At 47.9% G+C, this 26,372-nt stretch overlaps 1 protein-coding gene across 5 annotated transcripts in view; it reads right to left on the bottom strand.

Moving 5' to 3' along the window:
* Positions 1-15,438, bottom strand: part of TIAM1 (TIAM Rac1 associated GEF 1) — a 189,141-nt gene extending 173,703 nt beyond the window's left edge. For 4 of the 5 annotated variants that reach the window (XM_074814195.1, XM_074814198.1, XM_074814193.1 and 1 more), the window contains exon 1: positions 15,333-15,438. The gene's annotated coding sequence lies outside the window, so the exon portion shown is untranslated. Of the gene's footprint in view, positions 1-5,856; positions 5,894-15,332 lie in introns of all 5 variants that reach the window. The other variant, XM_074814194.1, reaches the window with a different exon arrangement.
* Positions 15,439-26,372: the final 10,934 nt, after the last annotated feature.

Consider the following 26,372-nt stretch of genomic DNA (forward strand, 5'->3'; position numbering starts at 1 on the left):
CAATGTGGGCGGCATCAGAGAACTCAGGCCTCCAGAGCTCCTGAAGACTTCTACAGCTTCACACATGCACCACTCTAAACGCTGGCAGGTTGTGACCACAGCAAATGGAGGAGGAAGGGAGAGGGAAACAGGAAGCTGGCATACAGAAACATGGTGAAATATCCCCCTCTGATATTATTCAGGTTAAGACTGCACTTCAATAAATACCTAGGTAACATGAAGTGAAGATTAAGTGCACAGACATACTAGAAACTTCAGAAGATCCCCACCTAGCAACAACACTGCAAGACTCCCCAGGTTTGCAGCTGGATGCCGAGACACCTCTTCAAATCAGCCTTTCTTGTTCAAGAGAGGAACCGAAACCCATCAGGAGGCTTCCCAGCCCCAACACCTAGAGATTATCAGTGGCCCAGAGGAAAGCTGGATAAACAGGTCCCCCTCTGTGTGTGCATGCAGGGTGTGCTGGAACAGAGGAAGCACAAAGCAAGAAACCTGCACATTCCTTCTGTCAACAAGGATTTGAGCAGATTTAAGAGAACGTTTACTCCTATCAGTCATGAGTGAAAGCCCTTGAAGATGTGTCGGACTCTGCTGACATAAACAAGCTTGTTCTTGGCCTACGGGCTGCATAGCTCAGAAACCACACATCCCTCTGACCTCCCACCCCTCATCCAGCTCTGCCTGCACCAGCAGCCCCAGTTTGCTGTCAGTCCTTTTTATCTGCCCGGTTGGCAGGGTCAGGACATCTCATCCTAGATACACTTACTCCAGCAGCCTCCTTCCCCCTCGCACACGCCTGATGATCCACCTGGACCAGCGCTGTTGCCCCGCCTGGCATTACATGGGTACGCCTGCTTTGCATTGCTGGCCGCAGCTCCCCAGCACCAAACCGAAGCCTCGGGAGCTCCCCCTGGGGCTGCTGCTTTTGCTGACTGTCATGGACCACAGTCCTTGGTTTGTGCAAGTCACTGAGCGGGACCCCCGGCCCGAGACACTCACGTTATACTGCTGCTCACTCCCTCTTGCACTTGCCAAGAGGCACCATGCATGAGCTCTTCCCTCTTCTGCCCATCAAAAGAAGGAAAAAATTACCTCCCGGCAGACTGAGACTCAGTTGTTCACTGACTCCGGAGACCTCGAGCGTCTCCAGCAGGCAAATCTCCCAAGGCATTTCATGTGCTGCCATTCCCAATCCTGCCACATGATGATTCCCATTAGGGTGCCCCCACCTGCTCCACAGACCTTGGTTAGGGTTTCAGTTGCCGTGGATCCTGAGCATTCTCTCCACCAGCAGCAAAACTGTGCGTTCACTACTGCTGCTGACCCTTACCAGCATGCCAGCAGAGCACAGCTCAAATCATTCTAGAAAAATGGTCTTTTCTGTTTCTGGTACAGAGCTCCACAGATACCCTTTTATTTTTCCCCACCCCAGCATGGAGCAAACAGGTCAGGCCCAAAAACAATCTCCCCACACTGCCAGCACAAAGTGGGGAACAGAGCAAACTGAAGCATAATTTCTCTTCCTCTCCTCCCATATTTCGAGATGATTTGATTACTCTACAGAAAAATTATGAATTTGCTTCTACAGCCACACCAAACTGAAAGCTTTGTTTTTGAGCACAGGATTCAGTCATCTTTGCTGCTGCTGCCTCTCCTGCTCCCACTGCAGGACAAAAGGAGGCAACAGGCAAAGTGCTGACAAAAAAAAAAAAGCCATTAAACTTGTAGGACTACTCCATTTGAATGGAACAATCCTAGGCAAAGAGAGAGTAGATATTACCCCGTATTTCATGTCTGAGGTCCACAGAAACAGAACGCCACATCAAGAAAACTACAGGGGCCAGGGCCAGAAACAGCCACAGCAGCTCAGCAACAAGTAATCAAGTGCACAAGCTCACCTAGATGGTGTTTCAGGTGTCCGGCAAGACGAAGAGCGCTTGCAGAGGACCTGCTTTTCCTTCCAGCAGCAGTGTGTGCTTGTCCTGACACACCTGCCCTACACAGACCTGTGCAAAACCAGGAAAGACAAGAGAAGCCCTCCAGCATTTTGGGACCCCACTCGCAGCAGTCACAGTCACATCCATCTGCCCAAGGAGGCTTTGTGGGACTTGACCAACAGTTTAGTTCTCTTTAAAAATGTCAGTAAAACCAGAGAGCACTAGGGCTCAGAAGGGGGAATAGATAAGGGCCTATGTAGGGTAGGGGCTAAGGGAACCATCACAAAAATGCAGACAGCTTATCTATCATACCCTGAGGGGTCCCTTCTGAAGGCTGTTTCTTCTTCTTTTCCAGGAAAGGAAAGAAAGGGGGAGTGTCTTTCGGCACTCTTGGTTAAAAAAAAAAACAAAAACAAAATGAGGAGACCTACTCTATGTTGGCCAAACCTACAAGCACTTTTTCCGCCTCCCCCTCAATTCATCACATTCTCCAGATGCCTTCTCACTGTCCCCTAGCCTCTTTCACCCCTCGATTAAGACCATAGGTGAAGGACATCAGGGCAGATCCCACCCCACAATGGGGAGAAAAGGTAAAGGAAGGGGATGACATGTGGGATCCCTTAGTTAAGTCAAGCATTTGACTTCACAACTGCATCCAAACACCAAAGAGGAGTGTTTTTCTTCTGGGTTTAATTCAAGATGCTCGTGGTCACAGCTTTTGTTTTAACAAGGTCTGCTTTGTTAAAAACAGTGTGTTTTCTAATTTAACATAGGCAGCAACCCAGGTACAGCAAGGGATGTTTTCTTCATTTCAGAAACCCTTATTTATATATTGTACATCCACAACTTCTAAGAAACTCACCTACCACACACCCACCCCCCAGCTGCCATAAACTGCACTTGCTCAGGGCCGTTTTTACCAGAGGGCTCCTGTAGCAGCTTTCTCATGTTTCTTTGCTGGATTTTGTTCCCTCCACTTTTCCACAGCTGGCAGGGGCCAGGCACACTTGCAACCCAAGACAGAGTGCCTATCTACTGGTAGACAAATACAGGAAAGATATTGAGTTTCCTCAGTAAACCACCAGTCTTTGTCTGAAGTCTTAACACTTCTTAAGCATTTTGCAATTTTTTTTTATACTGGGCTTCTTCCTACAAGCTTAGAGCACCTACAAACCCTATGTTTGGACATTTGTCCCACACTTCCCTGTCAAAGGGTTGTAGGGGCCAAGCAGACAGCTGAAGCCCAGCTCTTCTGAGCACTGCCATGGGAGAACTGAGCAAGCAACACCTACCCTTAATGCCATGCTGCACTTTAACCACAGATGGCCCAAGCAAGCTGAAATGAGTAATGTAATTAGTGAACCACTAAGTACCTCCACAGTCACATGCTTCAGTGACTGTCTTCAGAAAGCTGTGAATGGTCCGCTGCAGTTATGCCAGAGCTTTTAACATCAAAATTAATTCATCCTTGACCTGAGACACAAAAAGAAAACCCCACCCACACCATGGATTTGGTCATCAACTAAACTGATGACTGCTGGTCAATACCATCCTGGCCTTTCCTTGACCCATCACAAGACTCACCCATAACATACACCTGATATGGATAATATATATGATAACAACACTGACAAACTTCAAGTTCACATTATCCAGAGAGAAATGCATGCAGTCACCACAAGAACTGGTGCAGACTGTCAGAAATAAGTAAGAGAGGAGAATTAGCATTCGGGTACCTCTGAATGGGAGGACGCGGTCTCTGATACCCTGAAATACACTCAGAAGGACATGAAATCCCTTACACCGGCACATTCACAATGAGGCGTATGCCCAAGGTAGTAGTGAAGTAAACCTTCACTCATGTCTAAACTATAATTTTTCCCCATTCTTAGCTGTGGTTACACTGGAGATGGATTGCAACAGCCAGGTGGCACCTGACCGATGGTGCACCTAGGCGAGCTCTGTGGCCATGCCAGTCAGGGCCACATTTGGAATTCACACCACCCAAAGGTCTTACAGCCACTGCCACTCATAGGAAGGGCAAAATAACACACTGCTTAGCTCCCTCTGGAAAAAGCTGTCAAATACAAACCAGCAAAATCCCCAAACTGCACAGTGCGGGAAGCTGGGAGAGCACTTCAGAGAAATTTCAGTAGCACCTGCCATGGTCTTATATTCATCCCTAGGACAGAAGTGTCTGGCACAATTTAGTAGCCTTCCACAGACATATTTCAAGGAAGAAAAAAAAAAATCAAATACGATGCAAGAGTGTATTCACAAGACCCCAGGGGAAGAGGAGGCTGCATGAAGAACTGCCTCATTCATCCAGTTTGAGCCTACCTGCAACTCATGCCCAGCAGGTACCTCCAGACACTCACAAATGACCAAAGGAAAACTGTTTATCATTCTCAGAAGCTTCTTAAGCCTTCCTAGGATGCAAAAAAGAACATTTCCCTGAAATCATATTTTCCCAACAAACAATTTCCACATGCAGAGAAAATTAAAATTTCACAATGATCCAAACTTTAAAGCTAAACAGTTTTAATTTGGGAAGCAAGGACAAAAAAGTGAATTGCCAACAAAAGATTCTCCAAAGTAACACACCACACACACCTTGTACCCCTACGTGAGCAAGCCCCAGACAGAACCCTTTCAGAGAGGACAACATGCCTTGTGTCTACACACATTAGGAGGGTTCCAGCAGAATAATTATAATTAATCCATCACTTAATCTCCTAATCACTTCTGAGCAAGCAGCATTCCCGGACATTTGTTAATGACACATTCATTTTCATATCATCCTACTCATGGAAATTTAACCAAGAAAATAAATTGCAAAATGCCCAGGTAACACCAGTTAGCTCATTCAGAGATACAAGCAAGAAAGATTCTCAGTCGAGGCCTCATCTACAGCAGCAACTCACAGTTGCTGGTGCAAGCACTGGGAGCTTCCCCGCACCAGGGGTCTCATTGTCAGCCACCCCTGCCACCGCAACAGCCACCCTCCAGCTGCTCAGGATGGGTTTTAAGTGGCTTGTGGTCCATGAGCTGCATCGGTAATTGGATATGCAGAGTCCCCCAGCAGTTCACGTCTTACTCAATATATTCCACCTAACATATATATTGCAGATTTAAACACACAGTGAATGAGTTTAACTGCCCCATGGGATGCGATAACTAGGTGTTACCAGGAAAGTCTGAGAGCAGACAAGAATAAGAACAGAAATTTAGCCAGTCTTTGTGACACTTCAGTTCTCTGTCTCGCTTGGTAGGTTTAGGAAAGACCTCTTAACACCAACTTTTTTTTTGGTTTATTATGAGAGGAAAGAGAATATTCCAGCATGGGAGCCCTGAAGCTAAAATTAAAAACCTATAATTTTGGTTCAGTAGCAGTTGGTATAATTCAGATCCCAGCCACAATGAGAGGTCTCCAACATTATCAACTGTCAACAATTATTACTGGCTAGGCACACAAAACAGCTTTGTTCTGAACTGGAAGCCACAACTGCAAGCAGCAGTAATTGCTACCAAAGGCAAAACACATAAAAAACCCCAGCCCTTCCACACAAAATACTCTCCAAAGAGGAATATAGGAATGGACACAAAAGTCATTACCTCCACTTACACCTTTAATAAAACAAAAAAAATCCAAGAACATATACCCAGCAAAGGAGGGGGCTAGCAAGGAAAAGGGATCCCAAAAAGGTACTTGTTAACTATTCTGAGCTGAACGCACATTTAATGAAACATCCTGTTCATTAGTTATTGAACTTTCATTAGCAGTTTAAGGGAAAGCTACACATGGAAGAGATGAAATGCAATCAATTTCTCCTGAAATTGCATACATTTCCACACTAATCCTCAGCAAGTTCATCCCAACTGATATTAAAAACCGAATCAATTAATACTAATTGCTCACCTTATTTTCACAGAGGGCTCTTCACACTTCAGCAAGCCTCAAAAAAAAGAAAGAAGAAAGGCTATTTGTACAAAAGCAATTTACTTGTCTGGTCTTTTTATATTCATTTAGCTATGCACTTAATTATTTTGGCAGGTAATTCTGTCAGCTCAAGTTTCCTTCCTCACAACTATCCTTTTGCAAACTGACAGCACGAAGCAATCACGTTTTTATAACCCCACAGCCTATATCAACAGAATAAACAAAGTTTTCTGAGTCATGGGGCAAAATCCCAAACCCACTGACTTCATTAGCAGATCTGCCATTAAGTTAATACAACTGGTGCAACTTTCCCAGGAGACAATGATGACCAAGTGAGGAAATGTATCTTACTAGCAACAAGCAAATGTAGCAGGATTTACGTTCAATTTTTCTCAAACATAACACATACTTTTTTAACACCTGCCATACAGATAGCACAGAGTAAGCAGAAGCTACATTTGTCCTCCTCTGCTGTAGGAGTGCAACAGGTTCTCTCACCATCACATGCTGAGTCTTCAGAAGAGGTTTTCTCTTCCTGCACTCCATATAGCCACACTACACTTCAACACCACCCCTCCAGGTTTTGAAAATTTTTTACGCGGGTCGGGTCCATAAATGTTTACAAGCAAAACAAGACAAATAGCTTTAAAAAAAAAAAAAAAAAAGTCACTTAATGCTAACAGTCTTTCTTCTTGGTTAGCATTATGGAGACAATCCTGCCAAAATAGCACTCCAAAATACTAGGTAACTTGGAACTGCATGCCCCCAGTCAGTCAGTGTGTCCCCGAAGCATCATGCACCCCTCATCCCAGGGACAAGAGGGTATCAGTACCAGTCAGGCTCTGGGGAGGCTTTCCCAGAGGCTAAACAACAAGCACAACATCTGCCTAGCCTCAGTTGCTCCTGGGCTTTCCTCCTGCCTCTGAAATCACCACAATTATCTTATGTCTCACCTGTTCCAGCTCCCACAGACATAAGGGGATGCATAACAACATAACCTAGCACCAGGCTGAAAGACTTTGGTTCATCTGGAAGGAGACAGCTCAGGTACCAGAGGCAGTAACGGTGGCAGAGATCCTTTTGGGGGTCTTTTGCTTCAGCTATATCTGAGCAGCCAAGAAGTGACTTAAGCAGAACTAGTAACAAGGTGGGGATGCAACAGCCTCAACTCAAAATGTTTCTCGCATCATCCAGTTTCTGTACTTTCTGCATTGTTTTGCGTTTTTTCTCCCTCACTTGGTCTTGGCTTATACTCCAGGGAAGCCAAGTCTGTTTAGGGAAGATCCTTAACCTTTTTTCACTCCCGAGCTGGAACAAGTTAAGTATCACTAGCTGTCATGCTGATATGTCACCATAACAGCTCTCCATCTCCCAGCACAGCAGATATCAAACCCTCTGGATAAAAACCCACTGTCATCTCTTAACAGCATGATGATAAAAGAACATGATAGTAAGTGGAAAAATTAACTGACGTCAGCCCTCTGCTTTTTTTTTTTACTGTGATTCTCCAGATCACCTGTCACACAGTCAGTGGAGAACTGTTTTAATGCCTCTGCAATCGTGTCTCACAGGCATCCACCCAAACTCTAGGGAAGGTCCACAGTGAAGGCACAAGCTACAGATGGGGGCCTCCCTCCAGTTTTGAGGGTGCAGATAGAAATGCAGATAGGGCATGAATTAAGGCTTTCATAAAAGTTTCAAACAGCACCGAAACTCTGCAGGAACTCATTGGGTGGTTAGGAAGGAGTATTCTTAAGGTTTTAAGACATGCTTTTAATAAGCAAACAGCTGAGGAGCTGATGCAACCAAACAGAGCCTTGCTGGAGCACTGGCTGAGACAGAGAGATGCCTTTTGCCCAGGGCTTCACTGGTGAGTAATGGCAAGTCAAAGGGAAAGCGCCAGCAGACAGGAGAGTGGTGGGACCGAGCAGTGGGGCACAGCACAGAGAGCCCGGCCTGTTCACAAGCCCATTCATCGTGAAGGAATGACTGGCAGCAGGACAGTAAGCTTTCAAAGCTCAGGGGGTTTCCATAGCCCAGGAGATCAAAGCGGTGCTGGAGTGGGAGGAAGTGGCAAACAGGAGAGAGAAGGGCCTGTTTTGAGATCAGAATGGCAAGAGCTTAAGATGGATGGGAAGCAGTCGGGAAGCCTGCTTGGTGTTGACAAGAAAACCCACATCTCTCCCCATATCATGCCAGGAGAGAAAGGCGGGCATAGGATTTGCTTTAGAAGAAGCAAAGGGAACTAACTGTGATGGACCAGGGTAAGAGATAATTTGAAACAACAGAAACTGCCTGCTGCTACAATAATGGATGGATCCAACAGACAAGCGGTTACTGGATCCAAGCAGAAATTGCCCAGGCTTGCTGAAAGCCTGGTGCCTGACTGAGCACTGCTTATCAAGAAGGGTGGAAAGCCAGACAGAGGGCTAATGTGATAACAAATCGGCCAGGTTACTGTACAAAAAAAAAAAAAGGGGGGGGGGGCCATCAAAATGCAAAGTGAAACTTTATAACATCACTAATTTTCTCCACACTTTCCTCTGCAAATAAGACAGACAAGATACAGGCAATCAAGGTGATTCATGTTCTTGTAGAGTAGCACAGATATAGCGGGAAATCGTGGGCAAAGTATTAGGCCACAGCTTTCTGGCATGAGGTTTTAAATCTGTAGATTCACGATGTTTTGAGAGACGAGAGATGTTTTCCAGCTGTGGTTTAACTTTAGCCTAGAGATATGCAGTTGCTCTATAAAGGTAGTTCCTAAGAGTATTTTTTACAACAAAGGGAGAGGAAACTCCAGTCATCCGAGAGTGCTATTGTCAGCCAGTCTGAGATGAAATGGCAGAGCACTGACTGATAAGGATGCAGGATGAGATGGCTCTCACATTAGGGGAAGAGACTTCTTTCCTCAGGTAGTGGGTTTGGGTTGCAGTTCTCTAGAGGCGGCTGTAGAACATGTATGGCTTTACATGGGGAAACCAGGAGAGTTGTTCCTCTTTGAAAAGACATTTTGAAAGAAAATTAGCAGAAAGGACTTTTTCCAGATAGGAAGCAGTGCTGCAGCCTCGCCACCCTCCCCAGCAAGGGGCACTTCTGCCCGCACCAGCACAAGGGTTCTGCATGAGCCCATTACAGCAAGAACAGCAATGGCAGAGGGGGAACTTGACAGCTTCTGGCTCCTAAACCTCTCTGACAGCTCTCTTCACACCAGCACCAACTGTTGTCACGCGGAGCAACTGCTTCTGGCACCACCGAGCTGAGCTCTGACCATCTGGAGCAGCCACCCACTCCCCATGAGCCCTGCCACTTCACAGGGGCATCATATTTGGCCCAAAGGACCCTGGCATCTTCCCACACCACGTCAGGTAAGAGGTGCATTGCAGGTAATGCATGGTCAAATCCAACATTAGAGGTTGCCTCAAACCTTCTGCAGTCAACCTCACAAAACACCCTCCAACAGAGCAATCAAGTTACTGCACAACACAGACCCACTTTGTGTTGATGTCTTTTCCATCATTCTGCAAAGGGAAGGATGGTCTTGCCCTCCAGTGAGTCATACAATTAGGCAAAGTAAACGAGTTGTCAATAAACCTTTGATTGTTCAATGACACATCACTAATGGGAAGGCAAATGTATACTGCCAGAATCCATGACATGATAGCAATAATTTTCAAGTTATGCTTGATGTTTCTGTGATGAAGCTATTTTCAGTTGCTTTGAATCTTCTTCAGAAAAGTCAGTCTTTGAATCAAAAAAAAAAAAAGTTGTGATTGTTCTGAGCTCAGATGCATGCATTTAATCAGTTCAGGTGTTTAAATTATTTATCCATAAGGAGGAAAACTGTACTAATCTTAGGAACAGAGCATATGAAGGGGAAAAACAATTAGACATAAAGACGTGCTGAATAATGTGAAGCAGTAGAGAATTTTCTCATGCCCAAGATAACTGTGACTAAGGGTGTTCCAAGTATTTATGTTACTGCAGCCTGGGCTGCAAAACTCAAAATATAGAGATTTGCTGCTACTAGAAGAAGTATTTCCCAACCATAAGGCAAAATGATTGTTTCCAACAAGCACAAAGCCCCAGTCAAAAGTTGGTACTTTCCCTAGTTTGAAAGAGCAGAACTTTTTAAATGTTTTTTCAAAAACAGAAACAGTGTCTGGGGAAAAACAGAATACTTCGTGAACTATTGTTCCGTAAGTAAGTGTGACACCCAACGTGCTGGACCAGACTGACTCTCCTCATCGCTCAAGCATAGACATTACCTCTTGCTTTTCTTCTTTGATCTTAACCTTCTCCTCCATCTCACTTTTCAAAGCCAAGTGTCTACCCAAGCTCCAAGGGAGACCTCCCAGGTGGAAGACAGACAGGGTGGGAGCACCACTCTAGCCCAGTGCAGCCTTGTTAGATCGCTCCCCCAGCAATGGTTACCCACAGAAGCAGCCGGTCAGACACTACAGCTGTAGGTCCCCAGCTGGACTGAAGGGCTGTGGTGACGCACCAGGACACCAAGTTAAGAACACAAGACCTTCCCACCACCCTCACTCACTGCCTGCTCTTTCAAGGGAAGAAATTCTTAAAATAAGTCTGCGTTAATGGCGTAGGTATCTTGTTCCAACTCTCAAATGCCTGGTCCCTCAGAAGACTTGGCTTTATCCACTGAAATTAATGGAGAAGGTCAAGAAGGAGGTGCATTTATACTGTGCACTGGAGAAAAGTAAAACTAGGTGTCCTGCTGCCAAGATAGATGCATTTATGCAATGTCAAACCCCAGCATTGATACCTTCACTTAGAAAGACTTAGCCAATTAAGTTGATAGCATGGCACACACTGGCACTTTCTGAGCATGCAAGAAAATAAACAGGCAGTTCTTATTCCAGCCAAGAACCTGGCTCTTCTCCCAGCTTGTTACCAGTTTTCTCTGTCTCACCACCCAGCATGCAACATCGCCTGCCTTGAAGGTGGGTTGCGGCTGCTGACCAACAGCCTGCTCCTATGCAAACAAGCTAAAAATCCTTTCTCAGTCTGTGCCGTATCGCGAAGGTTGGGCTGACTACAGAGAAAACAAAATCCCTACCTTTGCTCAAAGAGACCCAAGGAGAAGTTCAAGGTATTTCAACTCACTTCAAGCCATTGCCAGCTGCTGTTTCAATCATTTGGTTTCTATAATCTGGGCAACACACCAAAGATCACAAGGTCTGGGTTTGAGTTTCATTTAAAAACCATCTCGTAGGAGAAGAATCATTCCTCCATTTTATTAAGCAAAACCCATAGGCTGCTGACAATGCTATTATAGACGGCAACATCAATGGAACATTATATAAAATATATAGAAAGAAAAACATTGAGCTGGAAGGTTACTAACAAAAATAGAAGGGAAGACCCCTGAGACATTCTCTTTGTAATTCCTTTTTACACAAGCCAACACTTAAAGCGTCTTGGCTGAGATTCCCCAGGTAACCTACAAACCATTTTACAGCATCATTGCTCAAACCAATCTGAGTATCTAGTTGGGCAATTTATAAGAGAATGACATGCCTATTATTGACAAAATTCTTTACAGAACAAGGAGAAAACCTACAATGCAGATACATCAACTTTTTGAAAGTAACATTGGCTCAAATTGAGTTATAATGGGTAAGTGACCTGTTCTGTTGCCAGAGGTTCTTGGCATGACTGCTCAGAAGAAAAGCATCTGTGAAACACTGCAAGAGGGACTCAGTTCCACAAGGAGCAGCAGCCAAATGAGAGGGAGAAAGAGAACGAAAAAAAAATAATAATAATATCAGACCTGCCTCCGGCACCACAGCCTGCCCAACTGTTCCCAGGTACAGGGGATCCCGAATCCCCTTCCTTCTCAGGATTGATTCTTCAGCCATGGGGATCCTTCATATTTGCTTTCAGCCAACACCAGCCTTTTTACTCAGTTTTGCCAGATTGCACTTCCGTCATTAGTTCTGGTTAGAGATACAGATGAGATGGCACTTCCATTTCTCTCTCTCTCTTTAAGTAAACTGCCTTATGTTGTAACTCTAAGGATAATTACTTTGGGGGCTGAAATTTCCCATTCTTGTTCTCATTGCAGAGGTATATATCTGAAGATCTGCTTGGTCATTTAAGGTTTTTAAACATGTTCTCAGATAAGCACAGCTGTATTTTTAACAGTAGCTAAAATTACAGAATTTAAGAAAGGAAAATTTGATGTGATATTTTGTGCTTTAGTTAACAGTCTTCGAGATACAAAGCTCCAGTTGCTCTGGAAACTGTAACTTGGACACAACCATGTAGATACATCAACCCCCTGGCTATAAATGAAAACACTTTTGCAACACTGCACATTTGCGTGACAAATGTTTTTAAAAACAAGCATTGCATCCTGATCTTCATGTAGGAAGGGCACATCCCGCAGCCCTCCACACAGGGCACAGTTCTCTGTCTGCATCTCCTGTAAGCCTCAAGAGAAATGACTGAGCAAGAGCCAAGACAGCATGTGGACCTACCATTAAGACAACAACCCTCCAGACAGGGGGGAGATGGGAAACACAGGTGAGTATTTGAGGGATATGCCAGAGATTCAAAGAAGGACTGTTTCCTCCTGTGTTTGCATGGTGCCTATCACGCCGCAGGCACAGCTGGAAGCAAACACTGGTAAAGGAGGACTTAGAAAACAAATGGACATGGTGGACAGGCTGGGATCTGGTAGACAGAGCCCTCAGCCACTGGCCCAGGAGAAGGCAGCAGGAAGCCTGGAGCTGGGAACGGAGCAAAGATGACAGACATCGGGAGAAGGAAAGCAGCGGGGGATGCTCAAAAGCAGAGTAGGAAGAATGAGTGTGGAGTGTTTGTGGAGGAGGATTGGACACAGCACAACACCAGAAGCCAGATACATATTTTTTTTTAAAAAAGGGGGCAATATTACATACGTAAACGACGGCCTGAGTGCTGGTTGCTGTGGAAACCATAACTTTGAATTCAGTGGCTAAAACCTAGATTGCTATTTATACCGTGCTCCTCACTACTGCACGAGAACTTCGTCTGAGAAACAGAGTTCTGGCACCAGACAAACGTGTTTTTTCCCCCGTTACACGCAGTGATCCTTTCAAACGATGCCTCATGAGGTTTTTCCAATGTTCCTGGCCACTGAATGACTACACGGCATAATCACCTCTGATGGAAAAAAAAAAAAAAAACCACCACTGTCTTTCCTCTTCCAAGCAAGACCAGATGAATCACTGGACAGACATCAGGTAGGATTCATTGAATTCTACTTCAGTGAAGAGCAACCAGAGAAGCCAAAAAGGCCATTTAAAACAGCAGTATATCTTGTTTCCCTCAAGGCAAATTACAGTCAACATTGCATGAGATTATGGACAGCCAGATCCCAAAGTCAGTTATCATTAAACATGATGAGCATTTGTTTAAGAACTACAGGTTATTGCCTTTAATATACTGAAAAGCATAACGGGATCATTAATGCAAGAATAACAATAACAAAAAGGCTACAGACTAAACTCCTGTTGAGAGAATCCCTTTAAAAAAATCCCCTTAAAATGTCATTTTCAAGTTGCTCTGCTGTTCAAGAAGGAAACAGCTTTTTCCTCCATGAGAAACACGATTCTGGGGCAGCAAGTGTTCCTGCAGCCTAAGGGGGAGCAGGACGAATCTGCCTGTAACCAAAGCAGAGGTGAGCCAAGTCCCCATGGGTATGTCACATTCCTCTTCCACCTGCACCATTCCAGGGCCCAGAAGGGAAGAACACGGTCCCATTCCCCACCCCCTCCTAAACCATGTTTTACCTCGAGTAGTATGGAGGTGCTAGTGTAGCACGTTGATCGCCACTACCAAATATACACTATCACTACCACAGGTGTGTTGATCAGGTTTTAAGACACTTCCCAGGACCTGTGCGCACATCGCTCCCCAATCAAAGAGCTCGTGGCATACAAGGGCAATTAAGGCAAAAGCCAAGAGAGAAAACCACAGCACTTTCCAAGGTCACTGGCACCTTCAAAATCCCACGGGACTGTCCCATCCATGTGGACTCAACGGGAAGCAGCAAGGACAACCATTACATGCAATCCGATAAGCAATACTCTGCCTGAACACGGCAACTTTTGCCAGCGGAAGGGCAGCCGGGGATTGCGCAGGGACAGAAGCAAAGACTCGGCCAAGGGGCTCCAACAGCTGCCGAACCAGGAGGGGTGGAAGGAAGTCGCTCTGCGGGATCAGGCCCTTACGGCTAAGGTGAAGGAGGTCTTGTTTGCCCTTGTTCAATAATTTACATCACAGCATTGAAGTGTCATTGAAGCAGACAGAAGCATTTTAATAACACAGGAAGGGTAAAGGATGCTCTAATCACAAATTAGGCACCCAAGTAATCACTCCATAGATCTCAGCCTCCCCTAATTTATTCCAATACATTTTTTAATCAGAATTTCATACATAGCAAAATGATTAATAAGTCACAAGCACCACCTATTTCCGAGCTCCAGCCAATTTTCACCAGCCCGGAGTCCCCTGGCAGGCACAGAGAGAGGGAAGCGGGAACGAAAGACAGACGAGGATCGGAAAGTCGATTCTCCCAGTGCTTCCCAATCCAACGCGGTAGTACCAAGCTGCCCGCTGGAATTACGCACCCGTTCCTCCAACTCTCTATGTAAAACCGCATTTGTGGCAGCGCTTTCCGTCAAGCCGAGGACTGCGTGCAGCACTCGGGAGTCCCGAACTTCAGCAAGGGCAGCGGGGACAAGCTGCGCCCTGCCTCCGGTGACCCCAGGCGAAAGCACCCCCCCTTACCCGCTACCCGCTCAAGAGGTGCGTGTGCCTCAAGCGAACCCCCGGCTGCCCCCTCCGCACCGCGCCCGGTTCGGCTCCCCCACAGCAGCAGCAGCATCACCCGGCGGGGAAGCGACCCGGCGGCCGCCACCACCACGCGCGGGGCCAGCACCGGGCAGCCCCGGCTGCTGCGGCTCTCCGGGGCGGGGGGGCGCGACAGTCCTCGCACAGACCCCCCCTCCCGCCCCCCCGCCCCGGGGGGCGGCGGTGACATTCTAGGCGCAGGAGCGGCACTGCCGGCGGCCGGCTGCCGTAGGGCCGGCTCCGGAGCCACGCAGCGGCGGGGCCGGACCCCGGCGAAGAGCCGGGCACCCCGGCGGGGCCACCCCCGCGCCGCCGCACCGTTGCGGGGAGCGGCGCCGGCTGCCGGCGGCCCACACCACGAACAATAAAGCGGGCCCGGCGAGCCGGCCGCCCACCCGCCCGCAGCGGAGCGGCGCGGCCGCGGCCCCCCACAACGTTGCCCGGGCCCCGCGGTGCGGGCGGCGGCGGAGGGGCTGCGAGCCGGGCCGCGGCGCCGCGCAACGCCCCCGGCGCGGGGCGCTCCGCCAGCGCGCACCGCCGTGAGGGGAGCTGCCGTGCGAGGGGGACGGGGACGCGATCCGCCGCCCACTCACCTGCCACGGCCGGGCTCGGCGCCGGGGATCGGCACCGGGGGTCGCCGCCGCCCGCCCAGGGAGCTGCTCCCCGCCGCCAGGCGCCCGCGGCCGCCGCTCAGAGCGCGCCGCCGCCAATAGGCGCCGCTGCCATATTGTTACTGCCGGCGCTGCGAGGGGCGGCGCCGGCGGCCGCCTTGGAAACCGGCGGCCATTGGCTGTCTGGCGAGTCAATCCGGGCCGTGCGAGCCAATAGGCGGCGACGGCGGCGAACAGCGGGGCGTTCGGAGTTGGAATGTTGTGTGACAATGGCCCACGCGGCTCCCGGGCGGGAGGGGAGGGGCCGCTCCCCGGGGGGCGGCGGGGGCGGGCGGCGGACCCACCCCCCTCCCGCACCCCGCCGCACCGCTGAGCCCGCAACAAAAGCGGCCAATGGGGCGTGCGGGCCGCCCGCCGCGCGGGGAGCCCGGCCAATCGGGGGGGGGCGGGGGGCGAAGTTTGCGCGCGCGGCGGCGGCGGCGGGGGGCGGGATTGGCTGCGGGTGGGGAGCGCGCGGCTCCGCGGTCCCCCCGGCTGCTGAGGCGGCCCGGGAACCGTCCCCTCACCGCCCCCCGCCCGCCTCCGCTGCTCGGCTCCGGCCGCACCGCCCCGCTCGGGGTAGAAGGTTCCTGGCCGCTGCGAGGGGGTCGGGAGCCGTGAGAGGAAGCCTGAGGCGGTCAGGCACCTTCCTCTCGCGGTTCCAGACCCCCTCCAAGTGCCCTGGAGCAGTGCTGAGCGTTCCCCGTCTCTCCCCCCTTCACGTTCACCACCCGACACTTGGAAGGAGCCACGGCCCAGCACGCGTTGGTGGCACCGGATCTTTCACCCAGGCCTTGTCCACACTTGCTTCTCCCACTGCAGCCGCCATCCCGCCATCCCGCGCCACGTCCCCTTCCTTCTCTGCCGTTTACCGGAGACCCCCAGGCGCCAATGGCTATCTACGTGGCTCAGAGACACAAACAACTTTTTCCCTGTGCCAGCTTGCTCCTGTGCTATTTTTGCAGCTAAAGATTTTGAGGGAATTTAAGGCAGTGCTTCAGCTGTGCATCACACACACAGACTGTTTGATGGGACACAGGGAAGCCAGAGAGCACCTTGTCACAAACCGCCCCGGCTGCCAAAGTGTTGGCTTTTTTTTTTAAGTAATGACTCAGCTCAAATCTGGATAAGTACATTTTTAAATGTATTGATAAATAAACATGAGCTGTGTCTTAACCAAAAGTATTTTACAAAACCTGCCAATCTACACAAGTTGATTTTTAAGCACAAAAATGTGGAAGCACCTCTCCATCAACTATGAAAGTCAAGATGGGCAAATCCAAATCAATCATGATCGTTAATGCTTGGATGTGTATCAAATAAAGAATACTTATTTTCAAATACTGTGTATTTGTTCTACCTTTCAAAATCAAAGTCTCAACTATCTTCCCACTGACCACTATGTTGCTTGCAAATCAAATCCAAATATAAAACAGCAGTTTTCTTCACCAAGCCATTGATTAATTAATGGCAGGTTTTAAATGGCATTACCACACCAAGCACTTTAGTCAAAGCATTTAATCAGCAAGATTAAATGCAGGTCCTTTCTTGATATTGATTTTTAGGTAAAATTCCCCACTGATTCAGCCAGGAGGTCTTATTAAAATTGGATAGTGTGCTATGGCCCTGGATTAGGAAAGTTCAGCTAGTCAAGTGGCTGCTCAGAATAATCATATGAACCCAAGCAAGTGACAGCTACCCCAAGTGTGCAGTTTGTTTTATAGCTCCCAATCAGTAGCGTAACTTAAAAACAGATCTTCAAGGTATCCATCAGCTTATAAAAAAATGTATCTCATCAGACTGGATTGCACATCAAAACCTCCTTGTACCCAAGAGCCATCCTAGCCCTGTGTAGGGCTGCTGCACCTCCTACAACACCCCAGACCGGGAGGACAGCCTGGCCCTCGGCCAGCTCAGCCCTTCAATCACAACTAGGGACACAGAGGGAAGTCATGCCTGACCAGCCTAATAATCTTCTACAATGAAATGCCTGGCTCGGTAGATGAGAGGACAGCAATGGGTACTGTTGACTGTGACTTCATTGTGGCTTTTGACGCTGTTTCCCATAAGATCCTCATAGACATGATGATGAAGTATGGGGTCAGTGAGCAGAGAGGTGGAGTGAAAACTGAACAGCCCAAGCCCAGGGGGTGGTGGCCAGTGGTGCAAAGTCTAGTTGGAGGCCAGTAACTAACAGTGTACCCCAGGGGCCAATACTGGGTCCGGTCCTGTTCAACATCTTCATTAATGACCTGGATGATGGGGCAGAGTGTGCCCTCAGCAAGTTTGCAGGTGACACAAAACTGGGAAGAGTGACACAAAACAGAGTCACGCTGCCTTCCAGAGGAATCTAGACAGGCTGGAGAAATGGGCTGACAGGAACTTCACGAATTCAACAAGGGGAAGTGCAAATACCTGCACTCAGGGAAGAACAACCCCATGCACCAATATATGCTGGGGGCAACACAGTTGGGAAGTGGCTTGGCAGAAAAGGACCTTGTGCCCTTGTAGCAAAAGCAGAAAATGGTACCTGGGGTGCATTAGACAAAGCAGTGCCAGCAGGAGGATAGAGGGGATCCTTCCTCTTTATTCAGCACTGGTGAGATCACACCTGAGTGCTGTGTCCAGTTCTGGGCTCCCTAGTACAAGAGATACATGGCCATACTAGAGAGAGTCCGGTGAAGGGCCACGAAGACGGTGAAGGGACTGGAGCATCTCTCCTATGAAGAAAGGTTGGGAGAGCTGGGACTGCTCAGCCTGGAGAAGAGAAGGCTCAGGGGGATCTTATCAATTTATATAAACACCTGCAGGGAGGGTGCAAAGAGGACGGAGCCAGGCTCTGCTCAGTGGTGCCCAGTGGTATGACCAGAGGCAGTGGGCACAAACTGAAGCACAGAAGGTTTCCTCTGAATATCAGGAAACACTTTTTCTCTGTGAGGGTGACCAAGTACTGGCACAAGTTGCCCAGAGAGACTGTGGACTGCTCCAGCTTGGAGATATTCAAAAGCCATCTGGATAACCATCTCCAGGTGGCCCTGCTTGAGCAAGGAGTTGGAACAGATGCCCTCCAGAGCTCCCTTCCAATATCAGCCATTCTGTGGGCAAATCCTATGCACCTTGGCCTCCCCCCTCTCCTGCAATCATACACCTTCTCCACTTTGAGCTCTTTATGTTTGATGCATGCTTCATTTGCACCAACAGCACCTTTGGCCATAAGTGCAACCTGGCCGCTAAGTGGGTGCAAGTCACTGGCTTGGCCAAGTGGCACCAGGCAATGCTGCTTTGTCACCACGTGGCAACTAAGTCTGGGTGATCTGCTGTCCCACCAGGCAGGCGTGCATGGTGCAGCACTGCTTTCCTTCTGTATATCCCGAAGCCCAGGATCAACTTCTTCCATGTTGTAGGCAACCCCACGCAGCCCAGGGAAAATCTGCCCTCTTGGTTAGTAGGCTGTGCTTGGCTTCTCAGCCAACGTTTGGGCGCACTTGATACACATGTTCCTTTATAACAATGACTTGTGAGTCTTTAAGGTCTCACAGCCTGGCTATTTGTTGTATGATTAAGGAGATTTGTAATTCCGATCTGATTTGCCATTTTGGAAAAGGGAAGGGAAAAGGCATGGTAAAAAAAAAAAGGGGAGAGAACATAATTTCAACTCTCAACCAAGGTGAAGCTACCCAAGGCAGCAGAAGATCCTCCATGCAGCATGGCTGCTTTGCCCAAGCGGTGGTTGAGGAAGGCTCTACCCCTTCCTAGGTTTGGCCAATACCATCCAGCAGCAGACTGCTTTGATGATGAGCCATCCTCACAGAGAAAAATCAGGACAAGGAGCCAAACATTCCCACCTCATGTAATTCTGCAAAGAAAAGCCAGAAGGACCGGATTAGGCTGAGTGTGCTGAATTGTCCGTGCGTTACAGATGACACTACCAAGCTGCTACCACCCCACATGGTAAAGCAATTCAGAGAGCATTTTATTGAAATGAATCGGGGGGAAGGGAGAAAAGCAGAGAGGAGGGCTGAGATATTTTAAGGAAGGCTGAGAAACTCAATATGGTGCAGAAGATCTTCTTTATTACATGGAGCACTGGTGGCATCAATGGGACTGTAAATCACAGGAAAGTGAAGTTGGAACAGACCTCTGGGAGCCTCTAGACCAATCTCCTGCTCAAAGCAAGGCTAATTTCAGTCAGGGAGGTTGTGCATGGACTTGCCTCATCAAGGTTTGAATATCTTCAAGGTTGGAGGTTTCACAGCTTCTGGGCAGCCTGTGCTCTTTGCTAACCATGAGCTCCAGCCCCTACCTCTGTGCCCTTCCACTGGACAGACTCCAGTCTGCCAGTCTCCCTCTGGTACAGGGGCTTTCATACGTGTCCGAAGGAGAAATCCCACAGCTGTCAGCATGGTTTAAGTCAAACACAAGTCAATAAAACAGGCAATCATCTGGCAGGTCCTGTAGCACCCTTTATCCTCCATTTCTCAGCCTATGGCTCCTGCAGAGCACCATACAGCAGAGTACCGTATAGCCCCCCAGGCTTCTCTCACAGACAGTATCTACTCTGTCCTATAGGTCCTCTGAGGTACATGGAGAAGAATGGTAAAGAAGAGCTAACAGTGAAGAAAGGCCAGGACATCTTCTAGCAGCTTGTAAAGCAAAACTGTAGCAAGACACATCCAGTGGTGTACGGGAGTCCGACACCAGAGAGGTGCTGTCACCTCCTGCCACCACAGTGCACCACACTGGCACTGTCCTGCTTAAACACTGGTGTGATTTTCAGCAGCTGCCCCAGAATAGGAAGAAACTGAAAGGGTCAGGGGTATTGACCTATAGGTGACATCTACCATCAGACCCAACCGGGGAATATTTCTGTTCCCATGGAAAGCTCCAGGTGTCTGAGGGAGGAGGGGGCCGCCCCCCGTCCAGACCAGCTCCTGCATCCCATTCATCGCTCGGCTATACAGATGCTCCTGTCAGCACCAGCAGGGAAAAAAGGGACCAGAGGCTGAAACCCCTGCGGAGCTGCTTTTCTCTGCCACAGCGCAGGCTCAGGTGTACATCAAACAACAGCACAGGGAAACCATCCCCCCCTCCCCAGTGCTGCTTCCCCCCTCCCCTACTGTGGCCCTGCACACGCCGGACTCAGCTCCCGCGGTCGGGCACATGTGGGCACGCGGCTGCGTCTCAGCGGACCTGACTGCACAACTGGGGCTTATGGCAGCTAATATAGGCATATTTTTAAGTAATCCCACTTCATTAGCTACTTTTCCAGGGCCTCAGCATATAATGAGTGAAATCCATTAGTCATCTGACAGTTCTAGTTATTCTGCATGTCAGGTCCTATCTCTTCATTTATATATCCAGACTGTTATGGCAAGCTGGTGTGCTAGTTGTACTCCTCCACCTACTCAGTGCTAATTTAAGAGTTGTTATTTTTGGCTTGCAGTGATTGTGTGCATAAAAAGTTCAGTTTCCTCAAAAACGTTTTAAAAGGAAGCAGAACACGGGACTGAGAGAAAACTCCCATTGCTAAACACTCTTTGTTCAACATCAGGAAACCTTGTTTTCAGGTAATGTAGCAGAAGTAAAGCATCCTCCTCTGAAGATTCTGTCTGAGTTTATGAATGATTGAGTTGCAAAAAACATAGTCGCTTTTGACAGGGGCATACAGGAGTAGCTCACTCAGAAAAAACAACTTGGCAACGCACAATGAACAGAGGAGTATAACTTATTGCAAGGACAGTAATTCTGTGACTGAAAACACGAAATAGCATTTGCTTATCAAAAAATTTTTATGGGTGAGGAAAGCTCAAAAGCAAAGTTCTGTCTCTACTCTACACATTCCTTGTCCATTTGTAAAATTAATTATCTGTAAATAAAGCACTTTTCTCTTTGTAATGCATGTTTTGATATTTCTCCTCTACTCAAAGGAATGCTCTTATCCCTGATCAGTGCACTTATGTTCCTGAGAGACAGGAATGACAGAGGACATTTCAAGTTGAATAATTGAAAAGGGGTTTAAAAAAATCATGGAAATTGTTCTTTGAAAAGTAGTTGTAGACTATTACCAGTACATCCTTTCAAGGATGTGCTGCTGCATGTGTGTAAGCTGACATTTTATGTCCTGCACACAGTTAGCAGAAAGATTGCTTGCCACCGAAGTCTTAACCAGACCGTCAAAACTGGATTGAATTGGGACGTGTTCTGTATTGGTGAACTTCATGCCTTCTACTTATTTTCCTGTCAGTTTTGCCCATAGCTTAAAAACAGATGTTCACCGCAACCCAGAAGTTGTTGCCTTCTTTTTTTCTTTGAAAACAGGAACAAAAATGCAATAATGGAGGTTTCTTTCTGGCTTTTAAGTAGAAGTAACTCAGGCTTGTACCAAGCCCCTGAATTCCATACATAGAAAGTAACTATCCCTGCTCAGTATCCCTTTCAGCAGGGACTGTCTGCTTCCATGAGTGCAAAATATCTATTACCCCTTATAGTCCCATGAAGAAGCTCTCCCAGGCCTTTGCACGCTTCAAAAATTATAATAATGCCTTCCCTGTTTTTTTCAGCCAGTATCTGTCTGAATAGTTTTCAGGCTGCAGCAAGGCTAATAGTGGGATTGCATCCTCACACATCTAAGATTATGTAAAAGCAGGGATGCATTTGATGAATTACTGTCCACCTTAGCCTCTCTTTTGAAAAATGCTGTTATCTGTGTTCACTGCTGGTTGCGGATGAAGTGATGCGTAAAATCAGAGTACTTTGGATAATGGCAAAGTCTGAATTTTCCTGGGGGTATGATTGCTCATGTCATAAGGACACATATGGGGAAGGCAACAGCCCTTGCTTCCAGTCCCTGTTTTCTTGTTAGTTTACGGTATTAAAGGTTTTTTTTTTTAATGTCATTGCTAATTTCATAGAAACATAAAATGGTTTGGGTTGGAAGGGACGTTCAAAGACCACCTAGTTCCAACCCCCCTGTCATGGGCAGGGACACCTTCCACTAGACCAGGTTGCTCAAAGCCCTGTCTCTTGAACACTGCCAGGGAGGGAGCAGCCACAGCTTCTCTGGGCAACCTGTGCCAGTGTCTCACCACCCACATAGTGAAGAACTTCTTCCTTATATCTAATCTAAATCTACCCTCTTTCAGTTTAGAACCATTACCCCTTGTCCTATCACTGCATGGTCTTATAAAAAGTCCCTCTCCATCTTTCCTGTAGCCCCCTTTAGGTCCTGGAAGGCCACTAGAAGGTCTCCCTGGAGCCTTCTCCAGGCTGAACAACCCCAATTCTCTCAGCCTGTCTTCATAGGAGAGGTGCTCCAGCCCCCTGATCGTGGCCATCCTCTGGACTTGCTCCAACAGGTGCATATCCTTCTTATGTTGGATTCTTTACATGGTCTCAAACCTAATCTTCTACTACAGTAGGTGCTTCTTCATTCTCCCAGTCCGTGCCTTTGCCTTCTGTGACTTGGGCAGTGTGGCTGAAGCCCTTGCCGGTGAAGACTGAGGCAAAAAAGTCGTTGAGTACCTCAGACTTCTCCATATCCTGGGTAACCGGATCTCCTGTTTCCTTCCAGAGAGGGCCCACATTTTCCCTAGTCTTCCTTTTATCACCAACATACCTGTAGAAGCTTTTCTTGTTGCCCTTGACGTCCCTGGCCAGATTTAATTCTATCAGGGCTTTGGCCTTCCCAACCTGATCACTGGCTGCTCAGACAGTTTCTTCATACTCTTCTCAGGCTACCTGTCCTTGCTTCCGCCCCTCTTCCCTCCAGGGCTTTATCCCATGCTACTCTGCCAAGCAGATCCCTGAAGAGGCCAAAGTCTGCTCTCCTGAAATGTAGTGAGCTTGCTGTGCGCCCTCCTCACTGCACTAAGGATCTTGAACATCTCCATTTCATGGTCCCTGCAGCCAAGGCTGCCCTTGAGCTTCACATTCCCCACCAGCCCCTCCTTGTTGGTGAGAACAAGGTCCAGCATAGCATCTCTCCTCACTGGCTCCTCTATCACTTGGAGAAGGAAGTTATCATCAATGCATTCCAGAAACCTCCTGGATTGCCTATGCCCTGCTGTGTTGTCCCTCCAACAGATATCAGGGTGGTTGAAGTCCCCCATGAGGACCAGGGCTTGTGAATACGAGGCTGCTCCTGTCTGTCTATAGAGGGCTTCATCTACTCAGTCTTCCTGGTCGGGTGGCCTGTAGCAGACCCCCACTACAACATCTCCCGTCCCTGCCCACCCTTTAATCCTGATCCATAAACTCTTGGTCAGCTCCTCATCCATCCCCAGGCAGAGCTCCATGCACTCCAGCTGGTCACTGACATAGAGGGCAGCACCCTCTCCTCATCTCCCCTGTCTGTCCTCCCTAAAGAGCCTGTATCCTTCCATTCCAACACTCCAGTCCTAGGAGCCATCCCACCACATCTCCACAGCCCTGCAGGCATGCACACGTCTCTAGCTCCTCTTGTTTATTCCCCATGCTATGTGTGTTTGCATAGAGGCATTTAGGTTGGGCCCCCAATGAAGCTGATGTTCTGGCTGGGATTCCTTTGTGCTGCTCTTCAGGTGCTCTCCTGCTGACCTGTGACCCCTCTCCAGGCTCTGGGCATCTATTGCTGGCACTGGCATCAAGCTGGTAGGAGTGGGATGAATGGAGGTCCCCCTCTCCAGGCTACTTTAGTTTAAATCCCTCTTTACCAGCTTGGCAAGCCTATGACCAAAGATGCTCTTTCCCTTCTCTAACAGATGGACCCCCTCAGCCCCCAGTAGACCAGGTTTCAGCTGATCACTGACATTAATTTATGGATAACAAATACATTACTAAAAAGCCTATATGAGGAGGGGGATAAAAGGACCATAATTTAAAATATTTATCTCTTGCTGGATTAGCTTAACCCACACATGTAAACCTAGGCAAATATCTGTGTTACTGCATTAGCCTTTTACTACGGGAAACCTGGCCTCAGCCCTGATGTAGGTCACAGACAGAAAATCATTTACTGTCCTTAACTAAATCCCAAAGGGGACATTTACCCTTGTGACCACCTCACTAAAACCACAGCAGGCTTTGGTCTGTTTTTTGTCTTTGTAAAAGGAACCACAAGGAACCCATGAATGTCAGCAGAGGAGAAGACAGGGATGGCACACTTTGTGGCAGCATTTTCCTCTTCTACCCTTCCATCTGCAAACACACTAAGAGGTGTGTGATAAAACACCAAGAGACTGGTGTGTTGAGTGCGAGCGCGACAATTTCATAGGGAGCACCAGCGTTGTCTAAAATGCCAAGGATGCACTACAAGAAGATAGAAATAACCAAAATTTTGAAAGCTAGATATGAGGGGAGTGACTACATGAAACATACTCCTTATAAATGGCAGAGCAAGAAAGACAGCCTACCGGACAGACAGCAGGCTTTGCCATCAGGAGACACAGGCTGAGGATACAGATTTCTGTGGCACCTCTAGGCAGGTTAACCAATCTCACTTCTCTTGGGGTGCAGCTTGATACTACATCTAAGCCACCCTTGTCAGCAAATGACAGTGCAAAGGGTCACTGTTTGTCCCGCTCCCTCACTGCTTGCCTTGCATAATCTGACCCTGCAATGAGCAAGCTCAAGTCACTCAAAAATTAACTCTCCAAAACCAAGATGTCAGTTTTCTCTTGGTCTAGCTCCCTGAGCAGGCTGGAAGGATGGACAGGTGGGTGCTGGTATAAGCAAAAAGGAAAGGAAAATCTTCCCTTAGCAAATAGCTATTATACTGGCTTACCTATGATGTAAAGAGTACAGCAAGTAGCACCATGAACGGTGGTGTCGGTGCAGCAAGAGGAGGTGGACAGGGTGGGGAAAATAGAGAGGAGCCAGAAGACATTCGAGATGTCATTTCTGGTGAGAAAAGCATAGTCTAAATCCACAAATCGGGTTTTTCCAGGGGCAGGAACTTCGGTTTGGTGTTGGGTGGTGGTTGCTTTTCTTCACTAGATCCACCAATACTGTTGAGAAACTGCAGCTTTCAGGCACACAAGCCCTTCCTCACTTTTGAAACAGAAACAGAAATCTTCATGTTAAGAACAGATTGAGATGAGTTGTTCTGGGTTTAACTGAATTATGTTAATCAGCTGGACAATTTGAGAACAAGTTTAGTCAGTACTTGTGAAGTGCTCAGAAGGGAGAGGTGGTAGGAGAGGTAGGTAATACTGCTTGTGGCATACTGAGGTGCTAGGAGGAGGGAGCATCTATAATATATCTTAAAAGTTAGTATCATCTTTATAGCTGAGATGTCTTTTTAGCCTGTAGGTTTGTTAATTCCAGACTCACCCTTTGAAGGTGTTTTGTCCTTTGAGTGTCTGTTTTATGCTAAGTGCCCCCCTCTCCCATTTTCAATTTGGGGCATCTTTCTCTGTGGGCTGTTTGTAGGAGTTAATTCTAGTGACCAGCGGTTGCCTGGTTCCCCCATGTTATTTCTTCAAGGGCAGCAGTGCACCGAGTGGTGTGGACATCCTTCTGGGGTGTGCATGTGTGTGCTGTGCCCCTGACTGCTCTGGTGGTTCCCCTGAGATGTGTGATGGCAAGTTTCGCAGCTGGTGGGGTGCGTAATACCCCTTACGGATGGCCTAGGGAAGAGCTCGGCTGAGTAGTTCAGGAGAGGCACTGATGTTCTGCAGAGATTATGTCTAAGAAATACCTGTATGAGTAATAAGAATGGGTTTTAAAGTCATTTTATCTCGAAAATGGTATTACTCAGCTTATAAGTATGTGGGCTCCTACAGAGGTAGCCTTCAGTGCTTCTGATGGCTTGCTCTGCAGCATCATCTGGTGGTAGGAGCAGGGAAAAATTACCCCTCCAGCACCTCTCCTTTCTATATCCTCCATTACCGTAGTGCCTCATAACATCCCTGCCTCTTTTTCTTCTCCCCACCACTCTTTTTTCTTCTCTAGGTAAGTTATTCCTCTTACAGTGACTGGAGTCACAGGAAAAACTCGAGGAATACT

The sequence above is a fragment of the Strix aluco genome, chromosome 2, assembly GCF_031877795.1.
Source record: "Strix aluco isolate bStrAlu1 chromosome 2, bStrAlu1.hap1, whole genome shotgun sequence".
In the NCBI taxonomy this organism is placed as follows: Eukaryota; Metazoa; Chordata; class Aves; order Strigiformes; family Strigidae; genus Strix; species Strix aluco.